This window comes from Aquarana catesbeiana, linkage group LG04, assembly GCF_042186555.1.
Source record: "Aquarana catesbeiana isolate 2022-GZ linkage group LG04, ASM4218655v1, whole genome shotgun sequence".
NCBI classification, from domain to species: domain Eukaryota; kingdom Metazoa; phylum Chordata; class Amphibia; order Anura; family Ranidae; genus Aquarana; species Aquarana catesbeiana.
The window spans coordinates 567,547,052-567,567,509 of record NC_133327.1 but is presented as its reverse complement, the minus strand read 5'-3'; the positions used below and the strand labels follow the sequence as shown (position 1 = coordinate 567,567,509).

At 45.9% G+C, this 20,458-nt stretch overlaps 1 long non-coding RNA gene across 11 annotated transcripts in view; it reads right to left on the bottom strand.

Annotated features, from left to right (window-relative positions):
* The window catches only part of LOC141140654 (uncharacterized), a 905,916-nt gene that overhangs the window by 691,168 nt on the left and 194,290 nt on the right, over positions 1–20,458 (bottom strand). For all 11 annotated transcript variants that reach the window (XR_012243967.1, XR_012243970.1, XR_012243966.1 and 8 more), the window contains one exon: positions 18,112–18,346. This is a non-coding gene — a long non-coding RNA (uncharacterized lncRNA). The remainder of the gene's footprint in view (positions 1–18,111; positions 18,347–20,458) is intronic.

The window sequence follows — 20,458 nt, the reverse complement described above, 5'->3', positions numbered from 1 at the left end:
CAGTTGGGACCAAGCAAGTCTTGTCTGCTGACTGTCCAGGGGGATACAGGACTCTCCAGTGATGGATACTTCCCTACAAGCAGGAAAAGAGGGGCATTCAAACACTGAACTCTCACCCCTCTATGTAGAGATCATCCTTTAAAAAGCATCAGAAGGTCATTCATTGACTTTAGGAAAGAGACAGTACAGTCATGAACAATGCACTCTGTGATGTTTAGTATATATACATGCTTCTACTGCTGAAGAAGATGAAGGAGAATGTTTTCTTTTGTCTCCTTCCACTGACCTCCTGCATTTAGGGAGGAGCACACTCCAACCACCAGGGGCATTGTTAATGACGGTGTTAGGAGCAGGTCCAAAAAGGTGTTTTCCACTGAAGGATAACTGAGTCAGATGTTACTTGGACATATCATTGGTATCCTAGGCATGAAGTCAAAGTGCCCTACACATGTGAATTATTATTATACAGGATTTATATAGCGCCAACAGTATGCGCAGTGCTTAACAAAATAAAGGCAGACATCACAGTTACATTACAATTTGGTACAAGAGGAATCAGAGGGCCCTGCTCATTAGAGCTTACAAGCTAAAAAAGGAGGGTCAGTTGATACAAAAGGTAATAGCTGTGGGGGGTGAGCTGATGGAGGAAGTAAAACAGTGTATTAGTTAGAAGCAGGATAGGCTTCTTTAAAGAGAAGGGTTTTCAGGGATCGTCTAAAGATGGACAGATTAGGGGACAGACGGACAGATTGGGGTAGGGAGTTCCAAAAGATGGGAGAAGCTCTGGAGAAATCTTGGAGGTGAGCATGGGAGGAAGTGTAAAGGGAGATAGAGAGCAGGAGGTCTTGGGAGGACCGAAGAGAGCGGCTTGGTTGGTATTGTGGGACTAGGTTAGTGATGTAGCTGGGGGCAGTGTTATGGATGGCTTTGTAAATTGTTGTTAGTAGAATTTTATTCGCTGGTTGAGTGGAAGCCAGTGGAGGTATTGGCAGAGAAGGGTGGAGGACACTGAATGGTTGGTTAGGTAGATGAGTCTTGCAGCGGCATTCATTATGGACTGAAGGGGGATAGTCTATGTAGAGGTAATCCAATGAGGGAGTTGCAGTAGTTGAGGCAAGAGATAACCATGGAGTGAATTAGAAGCTTGGTGGTGTCTTTAGTTTAAAAGGGGTGTATTCTGGAAATGTTGCGGAGGGTAAGGAGGCATGATTTGGACAGGGATTGGATGTGGGCCTGAAAGGACAGTTCAGAGTCTAAGGTTACCCCTAGCACCCTGGCATGTGGGGACGGACTAATAGATGTGCCATTAATCTTGACAGAGAAGTCAGGGGAAGGGGCACTAGGGGGAGGAAATATTAAGAGCTCAGTTTTAGATTCAGTTTGAGGAAGTGGTTTGACATCCAGGCTGATATAGCTGTTAGTAAATCAGTGATGCCTGAGGAGACTGATGGAGTGAGCTGAGGGGTAGAGAGATAGATTTGGGTGTCATCAGCATATAAATGGTAGTGGAAGTCATGGGAGGCTATCAGCTGACCCCGGGAGGACATGTAGATCGAGAATAGTAGAGGTCCAAGGACAGCACCTTGGGGGACCCCAACGGTAAGAGGCGTTGGAGAGGAGGAAGTGGAGTGGTAAGTGACACTGAAGGTGTGATGAGATAAGTAAGATTCGAACCAATGGAGAGCGCAGCCATGGAGACCAAGCAAATGTAGTTTTTTGAGGAGGAGGGTCAACTGTATCAAAGGCAGCGGAAAGGTCCAAGAGTGAGAGTATGGAATAATGACTGTTGGTTTTGGCTGTTAGTAAGTCGTTTGTGAGTTTTAGGAGGGCAGTTTCTGTGGCGAAATCCAGACTGAAGGGGATCAAGAAGGTTATTCTCGATGAGGTGGTCGCTCAGTCAGTTGTCGACTAAACGTTCAAGGAGTTTGGAGGCAAAAGGGAGTAAAGAGATGGGTCTTAGGTTGTTAAGATTGGTGGGGTCTAGTAAGGCCCTTTTTGGTATGGGAGTGACTAGCGCATGTTTTAGAGCAGGGGTACTGAATTCAAATTCATGGGGGTCCGGTCAGTAAAATTTTCTTCCAGCGGAGGTCCGAGTGTCATATTGGTGATGACTCAGGTCCTTCACATCACAGCCTCTTGTGCACGTCACAATTGTTTTTTATTACCCTTGTAGATACCTGTGTTTTTCTAGGGCAGAAAAACATAGATCTCTGCACAAGTGTGAAGAAGCCCTTACATCAGTGCCCTCAGTACCCCCCTTCACAGCACATCTCTCCCTTTTACATCACAGTCCACCATCAGAGACCGAACCATCAGAGACCTGCCAACCCATTACAGACCGTCCCATCACAGCATGTCCCTTTAAAGACCCCCTCCATCACAGATCCTTCCCACCCCAATTACAGACTCCTCCACCCCATCACAGACCCCCCCACAAACACAGATCCCCCAATCACAAATCCTCTCCACCACAAACCCCCTCCACCACAGACCCCCTCCATCACAGATCCCCCTCCATCACAGATCCCTCCTCCATCACAGACCCCACTCCAACACAGATCCCCCCTCCATCACAGATCCCCCCTCCATCACAGACCCCACTTCAACACAGACCCCACTCCATCACAGACCCCACTCCATCACAGAACCCACTTCATCACAGACCCCCCCACCACAGACCCCACTCCATCACAGATCCCCCCCTCCATCACAGACCCCACTCCATCACAGACCCCACTCCATCACAGACCCCCCCATTACAGACCCCACTCCAACACAGACCCCTCCCCATTACAGACCCCACTCCATTATAGATCCCCTCCATCACAGACCCCTCCCCATCACAGACCCACTCCATCACAGACTCCCTCCCTTGATATTAAATAGTCAGACTGTCCCATTTATCAATGCAGCACTCGCCCTTCCTCCCCCTCCCCACACTGCCCTACTTTAGTCACACAATCTGGGAAGCACGCATGGCAGGTCCAGACAAAGGGCGGGACTTTTCAAATTAAAGGCAGGTGATTGGTTGCTGGGACCGCCCCAATGTCTTGCAAACAATCACCTGCTTTGTAACTTGAAAAGTCCCGCCCTTTGTCTGGACCTGCAGCGCTTCCAGGCTTGTGTGAATAAGGTAGAGCAGTGTGGGGGGGGGAGTGATGCGATTATGTAAAGGAGAGACCTGCCGCGCCTCCCATGTAATCAATGATGTTAGCGGCAGCGGGGGGCAGGCAGGCAGGCAAGCCAGCAGAGGGGAGAGAACACTCAGGCAACTATTTGGCGAGGCTGCGGGCCGCACTGCTGCTACAGGGTCCGGCCCGCGGTCCGCCATTTAGTGATGCCTGTTTTAGAGGGTTGGGGAAGATGCCAGTAGAGAGTGAGAGGTTGAAGATATGAGTTAAAGAGCGTAGGATAGAGCCAGATGGTGACCGTAGTATTTGAGAAAGAACAGGGTCCAGGGGGCAGGAGGTTAGGTGGGGATTGGAAAAAAAGTTTAGTGACTTTCTCTATAGTTACTGAGTTAAAAGAGGGAAGTATTGATTGTGCAGGAGGACAAGGAGTGTAAAGTGAGGGAGATATCTGTATAATGGAGATCTCGAGACGGATCGTCTCAATCTTATTTTTGAAGTGATTAGCAATCTCCTGGGCAGTGAGTAAGTTAGTGGGTGGAGGTAATGGAGGAAGAAGTAGATTGGTAAAGGTAGAAAACAGTTGATGGGGACTGCGTGAGAGGGTGTTAATGAGAGGGATAAAGTAGATCTGTTTTGGCAGTGTGGAGGCAGGAATGGTATTTGTGGAGGGCAGATTTATATTGGCTGAAATCTTGCTGTGACTTAGTCTTACGCCACAGATGCTCAAGAGTGCTGCTCTGTTTTTTGAGGCTTCTGGTATTGTCTGTAGTGGTCGGGGCCTGATTCTGTGTGTAGTGAGGGGGCGAAGGTATCCAGGGTGGATGACAGTGAACTGTTGTAGACAGAAGTGGCTAAGTTGGGGCAGGACAAGGATGAGATTTTGTCGTAGAGACAATCTGTAGCAGAAAAAAAGAAAGGAAGGGTTAAGATGGCGAAGGTTTCTACGGGTAATAGTTTGGTAGTTGGAAGGCAAGGAGTAAGAAGATAAGGAGAGAGTGAAACTAATAAGGTGTGATCAGAGAGAGAAGAAGGAATATTGGAGAGGTTGTGCGGAGTGCATAGGTAGGAGAATATGGGGTCAAGGCAGTTGCCAACAGAGTGAGTAGAAGCGTGTGTCCATTGATTTAGGTCAAAAGAGGATGTTTATTCTCAGCAGCTTAGAAGTAGCGGGAGTGTTAAGATTAACAGGGATGTTGAAGTCACCAATAATGATTGTTGGAATTTCAGAAGAGAGAAAGTAGGGTAGCCAGGCAGAGAAGTTGTCAAGGAAGCTTGATACCGGTCCAGGGGCTGATAGATCACAGCAATTTTCAATGAAACGGGAGAAAATAGACGAATACAGTGAGCTTCAAATGAGGAGTACACATGAATGTACTTCAACGCCATGCATTAAACAAGCTTAGATGCTTGCAACAGGCTGCCACAGCTAAAGTGCAAAGCTCCAGAAAATTACCCCAACTGTTCAGTGAAACAAGGGCCAATTTTGCCAATGGCTGAGTCCTCTTGAAGGAATTAAACTTAAGTCACACAGTTTCCCAAATCAAGGAGGGGTTGTGAACAAGCAAGCTATCGCTTGTGAAACGTCTACCATTGCCTGTATCTGTCTGACCCTTTTTTGATAATAAAGATGACATCAAGATAATTTGGAGTTCCAGTGTGCGACCAATTCCTTGTCTTGTTCCCAAATCAAGGACACAGCCAAAATGGACAGGAGAATCATGCCAGATAATTTAAACCGGGGAACTATGTAGGGAATATGACTGCATGTTAGTGAAATCCTAAAAAGAAAGCACGTTTGGTAGTATACCTGTTAAAGTGGATTGCTGGAGCATCTATGGTAGGAAGAGGACACCTAACAATAAACTCCCTCTCAAGAAGGAAACGTTGCCCCACATTTTCTGGAGGAATTTATGTCTTCCTTGTTCCCATAGAGCAGGGCTCAAAATTTCAATTCATGAGCTACTAGCCAGGCCTTAAGGGTTACTCGCCACTAGTTGCCCAGCCAACCGCTACCCTTCCCCGCCCATAATTCCGCCCCTAAACACGTCCTCATAACTATCTCACAACACTTAAGTTAGAAGGCTGGCCGGAGGCTAGCCTGCAATTGTAGGAGGAGTCTGGGGGTTATATATATCCCTCCCCCTCCTCTATTTCCGCGTTGGCTCGTCTTCATGGTTGCACAGTCGGCTGCAGGAGACTCATGGCGGTTTCACCTCTCCCGATGCTCACGGTTCCGGTTGGTGCGGGCAGAGGGCATTAGCAGGGGGGGCTCATCCCGGATGCCTCTCATAAAATACATGCATCTTCATGGTTGTCACTGTGAAGTGGCTAGCGATTCGTCGCTTCTGGGTTCCGTACTGCAGAGAAGGTAGGGTGGCCGGTCCACTCACCCTTGGTGGGCATTCGACAGGAGGTAGGTGAGGGGCCATTCAGCCTGTGGGGGGGGGGGGGCGGTGAAGAGTTACAGTGCCTTGAAAAAGTATTCACCCCCCTTGGCATTTTTCGTGTTTTGTTGCCTCACAACCTAGAATTAACATGGATTGTTTGAGGATGTGCATTATTTAATTTACAGAACATGCCCACAACTTTGAAGATGTTTTTTTTATTGTGAAGCAAACAACAAATAGGACAAAATAACAGAAAAAGTCAATGTGCATAACTATTCACCCGCCTAAATTCAATACTTTGTAGAGCCACCTTTTGTGGCTATCACAGTTCCAAGGCGCTTTGGATAAGTCTCTATGAGCTTGCCACATCTTACTAATGGGATTTTTGCCCATTTCTCCTTGCAAAACTGCTCCAGCTCCTTCAAGTTGGATGGTTTTCTCTTGTGAACAGCAATCTTTAAGTCTGACCACAGATTTTCAATTGGATTGAGGTCTGGGCTTTGACTAGGCCATTTCAACACATTTACATGTTTCCCCTTAAACCACTCAAGTGTTGCTTTAGCAGTGTGTTTGGGGTCATTGTCCTGCTGGAAGGTGAATCTCCGTCCTAGCCTCAAATCACACACACAGAGTGGTACAGGTTTTGCTCAAGAATATCCCTGTATTTAGCACCATCCATCTTTCCCTCAACTCTGACCAGTTTCCCAGTCCCGACTGCTGAAAAACATCCCCACAGCATGATGCTGCCACCACCATGTTTCACTGTTGGTATGGTGTTCTTTGGGTGATGCGATGTGTTGGGTTTGCACCAGACATAGCGTTTTCTTTGATGGCCAAAAAAATTAATTTTAGTCTGATCAGACTAGAGCACCTTCCTCCATACATTTTGGGAGTCTCCCACATGCCTTTTCGCAAACTCAGAACGTATCATTTTGTTTTTTGCTGAAAGTAATGGCTTTCTTATGGTCACTCTGCCATAAAGCCCAACTCTATGGAGCGTATGGCTTATTGTTGTCCTATGTACAGATACTCCAGTCTCTGCTGCGGAACTCTGCAGCTCCTCCAGGGTTACCTTAGGTGTCTGTGCTGCCTCTCTGATTAATGCCCTCCTTGCCCGGTCTGTGAGTTTTGGTGTGCGGCCATCTTGTGCCATGTTCTTTCCATTTGGTTATGATAGATTTAATGGTGCTCCTAGGGACCATCAAAGATTTACGCTGCACTCCCTGCAATCTCTCTAACGCACCCTTTCCTCTCTCTGATCACAACCTTATCCATTTCACACTCTCCTTGTTTCCTATATCCCATGCTGCCAACCCACAAACCACTACCCGCAGGAACCTTCGCAACCTCAAACCTTCCCTTCTTCACTCTGCTACTGATGGCCTTTATGACAAAATCGCACCCCTGTCCTGCCCAGACCTAACCACTTCCATCTACAACACCACATTGACATCCTCCCTAGACGTACTTGCTCCTCTTTCTACACGCAGAACCAGGCCCTATCTGCCACAACCCTGGCAAACAGACAACACCAGAAGTCTCAAGAGACACAGCCGTGCTCTTGAGCGAGCATGGCGTAAATCTAAATCCCTGCAAGATTTTACCCTCTACAAATCTGCCCTTCTCAAATACAGCTCCTGCCTCCACACTGCTAAACAAACCTATTACAACACTCTCATCAAAACCCTCTCATCCAAACCTCGTCGACTCTTTTCTACCCTTAATTCCTTACTTCACACCCCACTGCCCCCACCCACCAACTTGCTTACCGCTCAACATATTGCCAACCACTTCAATAGCAAAATCAACACAATTCGCAAGGAGATATCCAGCATTCAAATTCCTCCCCTACCCAACATATCAGGTCCAACACCACACTCAATACTCTCCTCCTTTTGCCCAGTTACCACAGAAGAAGTTGATAAACTCCTCTCCATGACCCACCTCACTACATGTCCCCTGGACCCTGTCCCCTCTCAATTACTGCGACCACCTTCCCACACTATCCTCAACTCCCTAACCCACATCTTCAACCTCTCCCTCTCCTCCGGCACCTTTCCTTCCCTGCTCAAACATGCACTGGTTACCCCATACTCAAAAAACCCTCAATAGACCCCACCAGTTTGAATAACTTAAGACCTATCTCCCTGCTCCTGTTTGCCTCCAAGCTCATCGAATGCCTTGTTCATGACCAAATGAGTCGCTACCTCACGGACAACAACCTTCTTGACCCCCTACAGTCTGGCTTCCGCCCACAACATTCTACTGAAACTGCCCTACTAAAACTCACCAATGACCTAATAACTGCCAAAACCAATGGCCACTACTCCATACTCATACTTTTAGACCTCTCTGCTACCTTTGACACAGTTGACCACCTGCTGCTCCTCACCAAATTACACTCCCTTGGCCTCCGTGATTCTGCATTATCCTGGTTCTCCTCCTACCTATCTCAGCGCACTTTCAGTGTCACTTACAACTCCATCTCCTCGGCTCCCCTTCCTCTTTCTGTTGGGGTACCCCAAGGCTCCGTCCTTGGGCCTCTCCTTTTCTCACTCTATACCTCTTCCCTGGGCCAGTTGATAACCTCCCATGGCTTCCAATACCACCTCTATGCCGATGACACACAGATCTATCTCTCCACTCCTCAACTCATCCCCTCTATCTCCTCACGGATCTCAAACTTGCTGAATGACATATCGGTATGGATGTCACACCACTTCCTCAAACGTAATCTTTCTAAAACTGAGCTTGTTATATTTCCTCCTTCACGGTCCCCCTCCTGTGACTTCACCATTAATATCAACAACACAACCATTGGTCCCTCCACACATGCCAGGGTCCTGGGTGTAATCCTTGACTCTGACCTCTCCTTCAGACCCCATATCCAATTACTGGCTAATTCCTGCCGCCTTAACCTCTGCAACATCTCCAGAGTTTGACCCTTCCTGACTAATGACACCACAAAGCAACTTATTCACTCCTTGATTATTTCCCGCCTCGACTACTGCAACTCTCTCCTTAATGGCCTACCCTTAAGCAGGCTATCCCCCCTTCAGTCTATTATGAATGCTGCTGCTAGACTTATACACCTCACTAATCGATCCGTGACTGCTGCTCTTCTCTGCCAATCCCTTCACTGGCTTCCCCTACCCCACCGTGTAAAATTCAAAATGCTAACCATAACATACAAGGCCATTCACAACATCGCCCCCATCTACATCACCAACCTCATCTGCAGATATCGCCCAAATCGACCCCTCCGCTCCTCCCAGGACCTCCTGCTCTCTAGCTCCCTTGTTACCTCCTCCCATGCTCGCCTTCAGGACTTCTCCAGAGCCTCTCCCATCCTCTGGAATTCCCTGCCCCAGTATGTCTGACCAGCCCCTACCCTGTCCACCTTTAGGAGATCCCTGAAAACTCATTTATTCAGGGAAGCCTATCCCACACCCACATAACTGTCCCTGAGCCACCCCCATCAAATCATTCTTTGCAGCTATTACCTTTTGTACCACCACCCCCTCCCTTTAGAATGTAAGCTCTATGAGCAGAACCATCCTGTACCTTTTGTATTGAACTGTACTGTAATAGTGTTGTCCCCCTTATACATTGTAAAGCGCTGCGTAAACTGTTGGCGCTATATAAATCTTGTATAATAATAATAATTTGGATATTTTTTTTAAAACCTAACCCTGCCTTGTACTTCTCAACAACATTGTCCCTTACTTGTTTGGAGAGTTCCTTGGTCTTCATGGCAGTGTTTGGTTAGTGGTGCCTCTTGCTTAGGTGTTGCAGCCTCTGGGGCCTTTCAAAAAGATGTGTATATGTAATGACAGATCATGTGACACTTAAATTGCACACAGGTGGACATCATTTCACTAATTTTGTGACTTCTGAAGGTAATTGGTTGCAAGTGGCACTGTAGGTGCCACTGCTACTGCTGCGGCCGTTCTCAGGGGGTTCCGCATGGTTTCTGTGGGGGTGTCCAGACTGCACAGGGGCTTGGAGAATGTTGCAGGCCCCCGGGGGGGTTAGCCAGGTCCAACTGGTGGTTGTGCCCCCAGCATATGCTGTGCACGCTGCGCTCTATCAGGCGCATGACAGGGGTTGCAGCAATCTGAGGGTGGTAGCAGCAAGTTGGGGTGTTAGGATCACGGCAACTCAGTACAGTTGGGGCTCTGTTCTGTCTGGTGCTGTGGATCTAAGAGCATTGGAGGTAAGAGGCACTAGGCTGAGACTTGTAGTTCCACAGCATGGCTGCGCAACTCCTCATCCATCATTCACAAGTCAGTGTTGTGCATCAGCCTCATGTTGCCGCATGCAGACATGACTTGGGGGGGCACATACAGGTGGGTTCTTGTCGCATCAAGCGCACAGGGTGGGGCTTGTTACCTTGCATCCTGGGGGGGGGGGGGGCAGCTAGCTGGGCATGCAGGGATGGTCTTGCTGGAGAAATTTCAGCTAGGCTATCAGTGCACCTTGCTGTCAGACTGGGTAAGCAGGAGGTAGCTACTCAGCGTGTAGGCTACAAATGCAGTGGTCACAGGGATATTGTTGTTCTCAGATAGATCAATCATCTGCAGCAGTGGGTAGCTTTATCTACAATCTTCCTGCTGGTTACTGTGTTTTTGGGGGGGAAAGGGGTACTGTTGCTGTCACCATGTCATGCGGTTCTCAGGTGGGGGGTCTATCTTTTCATCATTTCTGTCACATCATTTCTGACACATCTTTTTCATGTCATTGTGGTCATGGCATTCCTATCATGGCATTCTGTCATGCTGGGGTGGCGTCTGGTGTCATTGGTAGTCCTGAGGGTTGTCAGGACCTCTGCTTGGTTAAGGGCCTCAACGTCTTTTGGGTTGCAGGCCGCAGTTCCTTTCACCCAGGAGAGGTTGTGCTGGGTTTGGTAGTTCCACGGGGCACGATTGCATAGCCTCTCAGCTGCACTGTGGTACTGCTCATTCAGCCGGTCATAGTCACATGGGTTAGGCACGCATTGCTTGGGTCCGGTTACCCCCAGTTTGGGGGGTGTCATCCTTCACCTCATGCATGGGCATATGATCATTTCCAAGTTCCGTCACTTGAGCATTGGGCATTCTGCATGTTCACAGTATTTTTTCCATCCTTACGTTCATCTACCCACCACGGTCTGTGGGTATCGCAGCCCTGAGTCGGGGGGCTCAGCTTCCACGTTCCACTGATGTAGGGCTGGCATACGGGTAGGCCCATTTTTCATCAGTTCTCAGTAGGGCACATTTCATTTCTGTGTTTCGTCTTTGGGTATCATGCAGGTACGGCACATACACCAGCAGTCGTTTCCATCCTCATATGCATTTCCATGTCTCATCGTACTTTTGTTCAGTTACTCCATTTTATACCCGGGTATAGTTAGCTACTGCTCACATCTTAGGATTTGTCACGTCTAAAGATCCATACAGGCTGAGGTTTCGTTTTTAATTGATTGTTGGACCACAATCTTCTCGCCCGTACACCATACGTCATATGATGCATGTTCATTTCATTACACCTGTACGACAACCCACCACAATCTGTGGGTACATTAGCCCCGAGTGTTCGTTTTAATTACCTGTCTTTGTGCTGCAGGTTACTCGGGCTCACTTACAGCATTCACTAGGGTGGTGGTTGTCATTAGGTTCATATTCACGCACTGAAGGTCTTGTCATTACTGCATCTACGTTCATACACTTAGGTAGGCATGGAAAGATGTTGTTATTTTTAATGTTCTGGTTGTCTATTGTCACTTTCTCTAGTTTTGTGTTTGCTTAGATTTGGGCATGTCGCACGTTTCGGAAAGCGACTAGTTCGTGTTCATCCCTCCAACCCACATGGGGGTTCAGAGCATGTTAGCACCCCATCATTAAGGAATTGGACTATACCTTAGCTCACAGAGGAGCTTTGTCACAGGGGTTTCCTTTTCCAGCTACAGCCCAGATGGTAGTATTCTTCAGTTTGTTATTCTCAAATCAGATTCATTGCAGTACTAAATGCTTTCCTCACTTCCATGTTGCGGGTGCAAGACAGAATGGAGGTGATCGAAGCCCTCTCAGTTAGAGCTGAGGTATCAGCTGCACCCCCAGCTCCTGCTCTTCCTAGCACTGCTGTAGGTAGGTTGGTGTCCCTTAAGTCCACCTGTCTTGTCAAGCCATCTGGTACGTCATGACTAAGCCAAGTAAATGTTTCCTTGTTAGGGAAGACCACTCATCCCGAGTCTTCAGACAGTTCCTGCTGGAGGAATTGTCAGTAGGCCTTCATACGGGCCTCATCACTATGCTGTCGAAGTCTTTCAAATGTAGTAACTTGACTTCAGCAGACAGTCCTGCTTCCATTTTTGATGAGTTACTGGAGGCAGGATTTTCCATGAGGTTTGTATATGGTCCGTTTCTTTCACCGTCGTTCTGAATGTGGAGGGGCGGCCCACCGGAGTGGTCAGTGGTAAGTTTTTCCTATATCATTTGATAACAATTTGTCTGCCCTAATTCCCGCGGAAGTTTTTCATTGAAGTACTTGTCCATGGATCTGGCGATCCATCACATTTTACAGTTAAGCGGGGGTATTTGGCTATCCAAAGCTGATATCACCAATGCGTTAAAGCTATTTCCTATCAGTCCTGCCCTCGGGTATTGCATGGTAAATGGTGTAAATGTGATTTCACCACCCAGTTAACCTTCGGGTCAAAAGCAGTCCTTGCATTTGGCGTCTTTGCCAAGCACTTCATTGGTTCTTGAGTAGCTGCAAGGGGGTAAGGGGATAGATTTATCAAGTTGATTTCCTGCGGTTAGAAGTCCCTGGTCACTGCTCAAGGATCTGCAGTCTTACAGGGTCTTCACATTTTGGGCATCACTCTCGCTTATAATCTCAAGATTGCGAGATTGTTTGGGATACTGGTCAGATAAGTCAGACCATTCATCTGTTGGCAGATCCCCAGTCTGTTCCAAAGGGGGCTTACAGTCACTCTTGGGAATATGGAATCATGCCATGAGAATCATTCCTCGGGATAGAGATTTTGTCCCAGGTTACTGGCCTTCCCCCTGCATCAGGACTCGGTTGTCAGGTACAAGCAGAGATATGACCCAACTTAATCATGTTGAACCAGTTCCTGTGTGTCTGGAATGGCATTTCCATGTTCATTCCACAAACCAACGAGCAGGTCTCTTGGAGTGTTGCAGACACCGCTGACTCAGTTGGTTTTGGCCATCTTTGGACGTGAGTGGTTGGCCCCCGAAAGTTGGTCTGCCCAAGTTTGCGCATACTTCGGCATTGTTCCTTATTTGCCCAATACTGGCAGTAACAGTCACATGGGGACCGGTTGGTCAGGGAATTCAGTGTTTTCCTACAGATGGTTTGGCCACAGCCAAATTATTAATTAGGTAGATCGGGGTCCCTTCTTATCATGTCCTTCTTGCGTAGGTTGACATAGTCAGGCCTGACGTCAAGTTCACTTCCTGAGAGATTTCATCAGTGCGAATCACTATGGAGCAGCCAATGCATTATCTTGACTGAAGCTTCCAAAAAAAAAAATTCTCACAGCACCTGGGAGCAGAGCTGGTGGGCAAACCAGTTCCTCCTTACTCCCTGCTGGTTATGGATTAGTCACTTTCCTGACACAAGGGATTGATCTGGCTACTGGTTCATTATCCAGAAATGCTCTGAAGGCTTATACCAAGGGTTGGAAGATTTTCTTAGGTGCATGGCTCTGGCTTTCACTGCATTTTGCCACAGCGAGTTGGCCTTATCCGCCAACACTATCAAGTATACCTATCAGGTGTTCAGCACTTCAGGCCCCTGCAAACTCCTGACAGTCCGTCCATTTTTTGAGGCTCACTCTCAAAACTTCCCAACAACAAGAATAGTCAGATAGGCCAGGGCTTTAGGGTAAAGTTCACAGAACTACAGTACTTGGTGTCCGATTGAAATGTTTAATCTTCTCTGCAGTCATTTTGCAGTGGCTCCTCTAAACAACCCTTGCCCCTTTTTCCCACGCATCCTCTCACTACAAGCAGTTTGTTCTCATGTTCGGTTTACTCGTAAAAATCCAAACCAATTATTGGACATTTGTGTAAGATCAGGGCAGCTTTCGCAGCTTCCAAAGAGGGGGTCCCTTCTTATATCATCAAGTACATGGGGTACTTGAGTTTCTCCAGTTATAGCAGATTCATAACGGAACCCTATACTGAAGTCATCTGGGCATTCGCTACTTTTCTAGAGGTATTGTTGTTACCTGCCCTTCATCAAAGTTTTCATATCACACCTACTTTCGTGTCTTTTTTGCCCTCTTTTAGGCGTACTGACCAGCTAAGCCAAGGCACACCTCAGGTCTTGGTTAGGGTTATCGCATTTCCAAGTGAAGACTCTGACTACAAATGTTTTATGCAGAATTAAGTTACAAAAATAAATATTAACAACAACTTTATCGGTGCCCATCAGTGCAGCCTTACCTGTGCTCATCAATGCAGCCTCACTTGTGCCCAACAATACAGCCTACCTGTGTTCATCAATGCCACTTCACCTGTGCCCAATACTGCAGCCTACCTGTGTCCATCAATGCCGCTTCACCTGTGCCCAACAATGCAGCCTATCAGTGTCCATGAATGCTGCTTCACCTGTGCCCAACAATGCAGCCTACCTGTGTCCATCAATGCTGCTTCACCTGTGCCCAACAATGCAACCAACCTGTGTCCATCAATGCTGCTTCACCTGTGCCCAACAATGCAGCCTACCTGTGCCCAACAATGCAGCCTACCTTTGTCCATCAATGCCGCTTCACCTGTGCCCATCAATGCTGCTTCACCTGTGCCCATCAATGCCGCTTTACCTGTGCCCAACAATGCAGCCTACCTGTGCCCAACAATGCAGCCTACCTGTGTCCATCAATGCTGCTTCACCTGTGCCCAACAATGCAACCAACCTGTGTCCATCAATGCTGCTTCACCTGTGCCCAACAATGCAGCCTACCTGTGCCCAACAATGCAGCCTACCTTTGTCCATCAATGCCGCTTCACCTGTGCCCATCAATGCCGCTTCACCTATGCCCATCAATGCCGCTTCACCTGTGCCCAACAATGCAGCCTACCTGTGCCCAACAATGCAGCCTACCTTTGTCCATCAATGCCGCTTTACCTATGCCCAACAATGCAGCCTACCTGTGTCCATCAATGCCGCTTCACCTATGCCCAACAATGCAGCCTACCTATGCCCAACAATGTAGCCTACCTGTGTTCATCAATGCATCCTACCTGTGTCCAATAATGCAGCCTACCTGTTTCCTTAAATGCAACCTACCTGTGTCCAACAATGCAGTCTACCTGTGCCCAACAATGCAGCCTACCTGTGTCCATCAATGTAGCCTACCTGTGCAGGGGAAGAGAGAGGAGAGGAAGAGGATTGCCGGCCAGATCATCAGAACGTAGAAGAATATCGCTGTAACAGCTTTCATTTGAATTGCTGTGTGTTCCCACCACTCGCTGTCACACATAGCCCCGCCTCCTGGCCCAGATACTTTGAAACATGTCACACATCTCGGCATTGGACGGGTGATCTGTCTGTGAAAGTACCCGGGCCAGGAGTCGGTATGTGTGTGACAGCGAGTGCGGGGAACACTCTGCAATTCTACTGAAAGCTGTTACAGCGATTTTCCTCTGCGCTCTTATGATCCGGCTGCCTGCCCTCCTCTCTCTTCCCTGGAGCGATCGCTGGGACAACGGCTCCCATTCAACCCCACCTGCCGGCGGTGTTCACTCCCCCTGCTCCAAAGCAGCCCACGCTAGTCAGCCTCCTCATTTTCCACTCGCAAAATAGGGTAGGCGAGTGGAAAATTTGAGGGCAGCCATAGAACAATGACTAAAACAGTGGGGGGGGGGGGGGGTGTAACAGAAAGGACTTTGCAGCTATGGAAGCTTTAAAAGATTCTAGGCCTGAAGCAGCAAGATGATCCTCAAAATGCAGGGTAGCATGCACTGCATCAACTAGATTAGAGACAACGCCTTTTAATACTAAGTCATCTGTGGGTAGCTCAAAACTGCCTCTACATGTGTAGAACATGAGGGGTCTGAATCTCAATCAGAAATGGTAACAGGGGCTTCTGACACGATTTGAGTTGAAGATTCAGAGGGTTCAGAGCTATTCTATGCTGGAGCATGCTTAGAGCCTCTGCAAGCAGAATTATGCACAAACAGGCAAAATTCCAAGTGGACACAGGGGTCTTTGTGGATGGAAAGGATGCCTGGGCCTCACCTAACAGATGAAGAAGCTTGCATTGAAGATAGCCCTATAATAAGAGGGGTCCCAAGTTATAGATTACAAATGTTGATCCCTTCTATGGGAAACCAGGTAAATGCTCGGAATAGTAAAAAAAAAGTGTGGACTGAGGTCACCTGCTGCAGTGGGACTTCTGTGCATCTTTGTGAAGAAATATTACACAGCACTGCAGAAAAAAAAGTAGGCCCATAATGAGGCCTTGTGTACTCACAAGCCCAAACAGCAGTTACTACTGAGGGTTGCAGGGGTCAGAGGTGGCCAGGTCAATATAGGTGAGCAATGAAACAAGTCCAGAGACAGGATAATCCATGTGGAGCTTTGGGAGCAGGGGCAGCAGAGGGATGGTGCTTCTTCAAGGCTGAAATAGCAGGAAAAAGCTGTGTCACAGCTCTGGACCCATAAAGTGCACTAACATGGTACACAAAGGTCTGGAAAGCATCAGAATGCAAATGTCAGTGTCTGAAGGTTACATTCCAGGCTAGCCCCACAATTTTCCAGTCCAGTTTGGTTCTGGTATAGTCTCCAAATCAGTTGCTGATGATATGCTGATGATAGTTGTTATGTGAAAACTAGGTTAAGTAGCAATGCAGAAATCTTTAATAAAGTCACTGAGAAAAATTGTTATCCGCAGTGTTTAAGGGATTTTGATTGGAGTAATTAAAGAAAAAAAAAATCACAAAAATAAAAGGCCAGCAAGCATATAGATAGGCTTCTTTTCAGCAGAGCTGAGAAAAGATATCCAGCCTCCTCCTATATGCAAAACATTCATGCATGATGGGTAGAGAAGGGAATATACGGGGGCTGGCTTACGGGTTTTTTTTCTGATTGCCAGTGTATTGCCAGTGTCCCGATCTCCTGTACATGGCAGCATAACCCAAATGTTTAAGAATTCATGTGTCCCTCAATGGATGATAAAGAAATATGAATAAAAGCCAAATTACAGCCAAAACTTTTTTTTTTTTGTAACTCAAATTTTTATTGTGGTCTCTCACCCCATGGTAGATATTTTCCCTTACTTTTTTGTCAGAAAATCCCTTACTGAAGTAGAGGTTGAGGATCCTCTCTACCCTCAAGAGGAGTACCTGGGCCGTAAAACTGGCTGCATATAATTACAAAACCTTTTGCAGGTCAAAAAGCTTCTTTATATGTGTTTCAACTGTTGATTTAACTGTTATCCTTGATAACTATAACAGCTGGCTCGGTTAAAATGCAGACACCACAGTTTCACTTTATTATTCATAGGTATTTTTTTAAGTTTCTCATTAGTTTATTCTCAGAGATCAGTTTTACATTAAAGCAGCAATCGATTCAAAAACAGTTTACAAATTATATTTGCAATACTTCTAAATAATGTGGAGTCACATTATTCTGTCAGAAAGTGTCACGCATAAAACAGGGACTTTTTATTATTACAGATTTCTACAACTGCACTTTTAATATATCTCATTCTCTGTAATAAATGAGCCATGAGTGTTACATTTGTGAAAACAGGACTGACATTACAAACATTACAGACACAAAAATAATGAATCAGCACAGATGTGCAATAACAGAACACAAAAAGTATAAATAGAGCACATGCTGTATGTGGAACATAATTTCTCAAAAGCAGACTAATCTGTAAACGATATACACTATTTTGTCAAAAGTATTGGGACACCTGCCTTTACATATACATGAACTTTAATAACATCCCAGTCTTTATCTGTAGGGTTTAATATTGAGTTAGCCCACCCTTTGCAGCTATTACAGCTTCAACTCTTCTGAGAAGGCTATCCACAAGGCTAGGATTGTGTCTTTGGGAATGTTTGACCATTCTTCCAGAAGCGCATTTGTGATGTCAGGCACTGATGTTGGACAAGAAGGCCTGGCTCGCAGTCTCCGCTCTAATTAATCCCAAAGGTGTTCTATCAGGTTGAGGTCAGGACTGTGCACAGGCCAGTCAAGTTCCTCCACCCCAAACTCACTCATCCATGTCTTTATGGACCATGGAGCCATTCCTTGTCGGCCAACATCAGTGCCTGACCTCACAAATGCGGTTCTGGAAGAATGGTCAAACATTCCCATAGACACACTCCTAATCCTTGTGGACAGCCTTCCCAGAAGAGTTGAAGCTGTTATAGCTGCAAAGGGTGGGCTAATTCAATATTGAACCCTACAAACTAAGACTGGGATGCCTTTAAAGTTCATGAGCGTGTAAAGGCAGGAGTCCCAATACTTTTGACAATATATTGTATGGAAATGTCTTGAGAGTTGCCCATGCAAGGAAAAACAACAGATTAACTTGAATGCCCCCATCCCCAGCAGCCCAAGCATACCTGTTCTTGGCTCCCCCACTGCTCCATTCAGCTGGGAAAAAAAGAGTATATCCAAATACTTCTGGGTATGGAGTAGAACATGACCAAGTTCATTTCTTCTCGTGTCAGAACGCTGATTTTGGTCATCAGCTCAAATTTGATTGTGCATTGTACATGATGATGTGGAAAGCCTGCAACTGGAGGAACAGTGAAGGAAAGTGGCTTTGGGGGACCAGTCTTGCAGTTAGGAGGAATCCTGTGGGAGCAAATAATAAAGAAAATATTACTGCCTATTCCTATAGCCCTAGATTAAATGAGCATAAACATAAACGTTCACTTTAAAAAGTGATGTTAGTTTAGTGAATGAGGTGAAACTGTGTTCAGTTTATTTATCCAGTCATGTGAACCTTTGCACATTGTTGAGTATTCACAATTAACGCAGCTTCACCTTAATTACTAACCTAGGTGACCGTTGACTTTGCAAAGTGAACATTCATTTTAGTAAATGAACAGTCTAAATGTCTTTAGTAAATTCATCTCAATGTTTGCAGAGTGGCTAAAGTTTAGAACTTCCAACATTTTTTTTATTTGCTGTATGTACTTTCCTGCCCCAGTGACAACTACACACATCTACTTATTGTACAGGTGTCTAAGGTACAGGAAAGGAGGACGATCCTCCCTTACAGCGTTGGGGACAGAAATAAAAACCTGATGGAAATGTTAACCCTTCCCCATGTATTCAAGAAAAGAAAAAAATTGTCTTAAGTTAGGCATTAAAGAATGGACTTTTAATTGAAAAAGCAATGTACATGAGCAACTAATCATTGCAAAAAGCTGTCATATTGCGCTTCATGGCAATGCAGAACCTCCCATTATGTGTTTTTAATTCCTAGACCCAAACAAGAGATTTTAGTCGCGTGAACCGCAAAAGTGTAGAATTATCATTCCGGCTTTAAATGTAATCGCTTCTTAGCTCAAACTTAAATCAGTATTAAACACAAAAACAAAAAATATATATATATTATATTGTGGCTTACAAATGTTTAGATGTGGTGGCTGCATTTATTTTCTTTTAATTTTTTTTCCCTTTATTTCCACCTGGTGACCCGGCCAATACATCTGTTATTTTTCAGTTTTCTTTAACAACTTCAGCCCCGGAAGGTTTTATCCCCTTAATGACCAGGCCATTTTTTGCAATACAGCACTGTATTATTTTAACTGACTCTGTATCCAAATAAAATGTATGTCCTTTTTTCCCCACAAATATGTTTCTTTTGGTGGTATTTGATTACCTCTCTGGGTTTTATATTTTGCACTGTAAACAAAAAAAGAGCGTCAATTTTGAAAAAAAAATATATATATAGTTTTTACTTTCTGCTATAAAACAAATCCAATTTTAAAAAATGACAAAATTCAAATTTCTTCATCAATTTAGGCCAATATGTATTCTGCTACATATTTTTGGTAAAAAAAAATCCCAATAAGCATATATTGATTGGTTTGCACAAAAGTTATCGCATCTGCAAACTATGGGATATTTTTATGGCATTTTTCTTTCTTTTTTTTTTTTTACCTGTAATGGCGGCGATCAGCAATTTTTAGTTGGACTGCGACATTGGGGCGGACAAATCAGACACCTGACACTTTTTTGGGGACCAGTGACATTATTACAGTGATCAGTGCTAAAAATATGCACTGTTACTGTACTAATGACACTGGCAGGGAATGGGTTAACATCAGGGGCGATCAAAGGGTTAAGTGTGTGCCTAGCTGGTGCTTGTTAACTGTGTGGGGGTTGCTCTGACTGGATGAAGAAAGAGTTCGGTGTTCCTGCTTAGCAGGAACACCGATCTCTATCTTCTCCCTTGTCAAAACGGCGCTCTGCCTTGTTAACATAGGCAGATCACCGCTGACTGGCATCCCCTGTGTCCAATCAGCTTGCGATTGCTCCTCCGGCGGCATGCGCATGCCCCCCTGTGTCTATAGCACGAAATTATATACAGGTACGTCGTTTCACACAATAGAGCCGACCTGTCGCAGTAAAAGTGTGGTAGGCAGTTGGTAAGTGGTTAACAGACTACGCTGGTACAGCTGAAGTGGCAGTTAGAGGTATGAGTCAAACCATTTACCACTGACAGTGGTGCTTACAAAAGGTCAGCTTTTATTAAGTGTTCTTGCATAGCAAGACCACTTACTGTTATCTCACATATATATTATTAAGTGTTCTTGCATAGCAAGACCACTTACTGTTATCTCACATATATATTATTAAGTGTTCTTGCATAGCAAGACCACTTACTGTTATCTCACATATATATTATTAAGTGTTCTTGCATAGCAAGACCACTTACTGTTATCTCACATATAT